Genomic DNA, 6173 nt, shown 5'->3' on the forward strand with positions numbered 1-6173 from the left:
ATTACAGGCTGGTAAGCCTAACTTCATTACCAGGCAAATTGGTAGAAACTACAGTAAAGAAGAAACACAGATGAACACGATTTGTTGGGGAAGAGTTAACACAACTTTTGTCAAGGGAAATCATGCCTCACCAATCTATTATAATTCTCTGAGGTGGTCAACTGATATGTGGATCCAATGATAATAGTATATTTTGACTTTCAGAAAGCCTTTGACAAGGTCCCTCACCAAAGACTCTTATGCAAAGTCAGCAGTCATGGGATAAGAGGGAAGGTCTGCTCATGGATCAGTAAAGGGTTAAAGGACGGGAAACAAAGGGTAGGAATAAATGGTCAGAGTTCAGAATGGAGAGAGGTAAATTTTGGTGCCCACCAAGAATCTGTACTGTGTCCAGTGCTGCTCAACATGTTTATAAATGATCAGGAAAAGGGGTAAACAGTGAGGTGGCAAAATTTGCAGATGATCCAAAACTACTCAAGACAGTTCTGTACGAAGCAGATTGCGGAGGGATCTCCCAAAACTGGGTGTCTAGGCAACGAGATGGCAGGTGAAATTCAGTGTTGATAAATGCAAAGTAATGCATGTAGTAGAGGTAGAGAGAGCCTGGAGCACGGGGCCTGGTGCAAGACTTGTGGCCTGAACCACAGTCAGCAAAACCAGGCTAAGCTGTGAACCAAAGTAAGGCCATGTATTAAAGCAGATGCTTACAAGTTCACTGTCCAGTACAGGAACTTGGCAAGGGTACTGCTAACGGGGCTAAAACACAGGGACTTTTAAGAAGTACCAGGCACTGGGTATGTATGTAACCACGTTCCAGAAGGCGAACTCAGGTACACTCCAACCTAGCGCAGGATAAGAGGGGTTGACAGAAGTGACGAATAGGGATGTTTTGACTTAGACATCAGGACCATGGTACAAGGGGAGGTAACAAGCCGGTGTCATGAAACATGTAAGGTGGTACATAAGTTGTTTGTCTCAGTCTATAAATGTCAGAGTACCTCGCCTTAACCCTTAGTGTGGCTGAGGGGACAGCAGAAATTCCCTCTGCTCACTGAGCCGGTCCTTGCCACTGGGCACTCATGTTACTGTACCTGTAGCTCCTATGGGATGCTAGTACTGTGCCGTGAGGGCAATAAACCTGGCTGAGTGCCTTTGTCACCAAACCACGTCTGGCCTGGTCTGTCTTTATGAATAACACTAGCAGGCTGCATTCTCTGCTTGTGCTGGTAACACCGGAGCTCCAGGACAGAAGCACTGAGCAGCTCTAACGGCTTAGCAGGCTGGACAGCAGTACCGTGGCAAACACAACATTCCACCCTTCTACCATGCACATTGGGAAACATAATCCCAACTGTACATACAAAATGGTGGGATCTAAATTAGCTGTTGCTACTCAAGAAAGAGATTTTGAAGTCATTGTGGATAGTTCTCTGAAAACATCCACTCAATGTGCAGCAGCAGTCAAAAAAGCTAACAAAATATTAGCAACCATTGGGAAAAGGATAGATAATAAGACAGAAAATATCATAATGCCACTATATAAAGGTATGATTTGCCCACAACTTAAATACTGTGTGCAGTTTTGGTTGTCCTATCTCAAAACATATATATTAGAACTGGAAAAGGTACAGAGAAGAGCAACAAAAATGATGAGGGGTCTGGAACAGCTCTCATATTTGGAGAGATTAAAAAGACTGGGACTTTTCAGTTTGGAGAAGAGAGGACTAAAAGGGGATATGATAGAGGTCTATAAAATCATGAACGATGTGGAGAAAGTTAATAAGGAAGTGTTATCTACGCCAAAACATAACACATGAACCAGGGGTGACCCAATGAAAATAACAGCCCTAAGTTTAAAACAAAAAAAGGAAGTATTTCTTCACACATGGCACAGGCAACTTGTGGAACTCCTTGCCAGTATTTTCCACTGAATGCATCCGATGAAGTGAGCTGTAGCTCACGAAAGCTTATGCTCAAATACATTGGTTAGTCTCGAAGGTGCCACAAGTCCTCCTTTTCTTATTGCCAGGGGATGTTGTGCAGGCCAAAAGTATAACTGAGTTCGAAAAAGAATTAGATAAGTTCGTGAAAGACAGGCCCATCAATGGCTTTTAGCCAAGATGGTCAGCGATGCAACCCCACACTCTGAGTTTCTGTTGCCTCTGACTGCCAGAAGCTGGGAGTGAACAACAGGGGATGGATCACTCGATGTTTGCCTGTTCTGTTCATTCCCTCTGAATCACCTGGCACTGGCCACTGTCAGAAGACAGGACATCGGCCTAGATGGACCATTGGTCTGACCCAGTAAGGCTGTTCTTATGTTCTCAGGGTAAGGAAGGACCAAGGATTTGGCCCAGCAATAGGAAACATATTATGTCTTATGTACTACTGGGCTGTAATACTTTGGTCTAATTTTGGTTGTTGGGTTAAGTGTGCGGGTGCTAGGTGGGATTGGTGGCCTTTGATATACAGGGGATCAAACTGGATGATCTGGTGGTCCCTTCTGGTCTCAAAGTCTTTGAGTCTATGAGTATGACAGCTGTATCGACACATAAATGCAGGGTAAGGAAGGAGCGGAGGATTTGGCCCAGCAGTAAGAAGGGTATTAGAGTTTCTTACAAACGGCTCAGCTGTATCTACACACCAAGCAGGCCAGGCTGCAGTAGGACTTGACTTTGCCCTTGTTCCGGTTGAGCAGTGATGCCGTTCGAGAGCTTGTCACGCTCGCTCTCAGTTTTCAGTTGCAGAATCAGTCAAAGACCTGAGATCCTTCCTGTTTGGATTTGCCATGAAGTCAGTGAAAGGGAGATAGTTTGACACCCAGCTGTGACACCTACAGAGGTGAACTCACTATGCTCCATGGAGAGCAGGGAGGTATCTGTCAAGGATTCTAGACTCTGGATTGTCACAATCTCTCCTTAGGGAGTCTAGATTTAGAAAGAACAGCCATACAGACCTGACCTATTAGAACAGCTATGTAAAGCTCAGGACTATGCTGACAGTCCCTTCTAGGTTAAGAACGTATTAAGGTGTAATTCATAAAGTACTGTGACAATCTATTTCTCATCTTTTTAGATTCTTTTCCCTGATGCGATATTGCCTCCAAGCCTGGGTTGGCTTTTATTTCTTACCTGGAATGCAAAAACCAAGGACCCAGAGACAATGAGCCTATGAGGCAGCTCTGGAGTAATCCCCACGAAGTCCCAGCCAATGCTGTTCTCAAAGAGCTCCGTGGCACAGGGAGAAAGTGTTTGTTTCTTTGTGAACGTGCAAAGCTCATGTAAATTGACTCCACCTGTGGAGTTTTCAAACATTCATTTTTAATTTGATGGCTTAATTGAATAGGCCTGAACCATACCCCTGCGATCTGGGCCTATCACAACACAGGGTGTACCTCATCTGATGCACGAAATGCCCCAATAGCACTAAAGCCACGACCACTCCAGGTCCCCAAACAACCCACAGCAAGTTTTGCAATAGCAGGGATTAATATTGGCCTCAGTGCTGGGGCAGAGTTTAAGTCCTGCCTACTGAAAATGCTCCCTGTAGATCTAATGGGATAAAACCATCCAGGTTGAATTGCAGTGGTGCAAGTGGAATCCATTTCTTACTGGTACGTTCCCCCCCGCCCTGCCATGCCTCCAGCCCAGGGCCCCCACGCTCTCCCCATCCCCTCCTCATGATCCACCCACCTTACCTCAGGGGGGTGGGGAAGGCTCTGTCTGTCCTCCTCCGGGCACGGCTGCTGTACCCACCCCAGCCCTTCCACGCAGGGTCTCCTCTATCTGCTGCACCGCCCCCAGCCCTGTCCTCTATCTGCTCTCTGGGGGGCAGGTCTGGGGGTGGTACAGCAGCCGCGCCAGAGGAGCTGCGGGCGTGAGACAGCCCAGTGGCCCCACGTTCTGCTCCAGTTCAGGGCTCTCCTGGGAACCGCAGCAGGGAAAGGAGCAGGACGTTGGGCCTCCGGGCGGCCTCACACCTGCAGCTTCTCTGGCACGGCTGCTATGCCACCCCCCGCCCTCTCCTCTGGCGCAGCTCCATGGAAGGGCAGGAGGTGGGGCTGGGGTTCTGCTCCTTTTCCCCCTGGGTTCCCGGGCGAGCCCTCTGGCGGGGCTGGCTGCTGTACGGACTGGAGGAGACCCTGCGTGGAAGGGCGGGGGGTGGTACCGCTGCGCCAGAGGAGTTGTGGGCTGTGGGGTCGCCCAGCAGCCCCACCTTCTGCTCCTCCTCTTTCCGGTACGCCATACCCGCTATAAATATCTTGCTGCTAGGGCGGACCGTACCACCCTACTTGTACTGCTGCTCCACCCTAGTGGAGCTGGAGTTCAGTAGAGGGGGAACAGATTCCTGTGTGTGTGTGTTGATGACTTTGGGATTTTAGATGTTGTATAAAATGTCAAGTGCATTTTGAGTGACTTTGTTTCTCATTTGGATTCATTGATAAAATTCGCCCTCCGGGTGGCAGCTGTGAGAAGCAGTGAGCAGCGATCTCTCTCTCTTTACAGGGAGGTTTTTGTACTGGTCTGTATCACTGTGAGAGGGAAGCTCTGGCGTTGCTGACAGTAATAATCTCCAGCATCTTCAGCTTCAACGCTGCTGATTGTGAGAGTGAAATCAGTCCCAGACCCACTGCCGCTGAACCGGGCTGGGATCCCAGAGACACGGTTAGTAGAATCGTAGATAAGAAGCTTAGGAGGTTGTCCCGATTTCTGTTGGTACCAGCCTAAGTAGTTGCTAATGCCGGTACTGGCTTTGCAGTTGATGGTGACTCTCTGTCCAGGGGACACTGATAGGGATTCTGGAGTCTGAGTCAAAACAATTTGGCCATAGGAGTCTAGATATGGAAAGAGAATACTTGCAATCATGGCACATTATGAAAAGTAATTAAAGCTGGATATTTAAATGCATTTTTCATTTAAGAATTTATTTAACACTAGTTTGCACGATAAGTACTGCAGTATTGTTTTAAACCTAGCTAGCACTTTATTGCCTCTGAAGTCTGTTCCCTGTTGATATAATGCTCACCCTGAATCCAAAGCACTAGTATCCAGAGAAGCGGGGCCTGCGAGAGCATCTTGCCAGGTCTCCGTGGGGAATGCTGAACAGCTCACCATGCAGTGCAAATGGGACCAGTTATAAATACTCAGCAGTCCAGCTAGGCAACGTCCCTCTTGAGTGACTATGCAAATAATCAGTTGATATAAATTTACTGCATTTTAGTTGCAAGGGCATTTCCTGTTACTCTTGTGCAGCGTTGGTCTCTGTAACCTGGTGATAGCGATGTATGAGGTCAAGTTGCAGCACTGATGGTTTTATGAATGGAAAAACAGAAAGTGATCTGTGGAGAGGGCACCAGGAATGTTTTGTGGCCTTGGGTATCTAAGCAGTTAAAATCTCCCAGGTATTTTAACAGCAGTTTTCAGATCCTTTATCTCAATTTACTCTTAAATTACTCTCCTCCCCTCCCATGAAAATATTCATGGATTCTCCCCATTGTCCTTGTCCAAACAGATAGTTGGGCTGATGACCTATCCAAATTCTTATGACTCTAAGGACCTTTCTTTGGGACAGATTGTTGGTGGTGCCTCCATGGGGGTGTGCTAGGAGCCCTCCTATGCAGGGCTGGATACAGCTGCAGTCCTTGCTCCCACACAAACCCAAGGGATGTCTGGAGCTAGCACTGCTAACCTCCCCAGAAGTGACTGTGAGTCATGATCTCCACCCCCTGCACCAGAGATAGAGATGGCCAGCTCTGGAAGGGAGTGTGACGTTATCTGATTAAAATATGACCATATAGATCATTATTGCAACTGCTGTTATATATTTGCAACAAATCTTGTATAAAACGTAGTATGTAAGATGTCTATGGAAAGGTTATGATTTGCTGATTATGATTATGCTATTTGTATGTATGTATCATTTTTGTATTTGAAGTTATGAGTATTGGCTCTATACCTGGATTTCAAATGTTTGCTCCTGGGGTAACGCCCACAAGGTAGTTAGCCAGCACATCTTGGAGCAACTATTCAAAGTAAAAAGAAAAGGAGTACTTGTGGCACCTTAGAGACTAACCAATTTATTTGAGCATAAGCTTTCGTGAGCTACAGCTCACTTCATCAGATGCATTCAATGGAAAATACCATGAAGTGAGGTGTAGCTCACGAAAGCTTATG

This window comes from Chelonia mydas, chromosome 4, assembly GCF_015237465.2.
Source record: "Chelonia mydas isolate rCheMyd1 chromosome 4, rCheMyd1.pri.v2, whole genome shotgun sequence".
Lineage (NCBI taxonomy): Eukaryota > Metazoa > Chordata > Testudines > Cheloniidae > Chelonia > Chelonia mydas.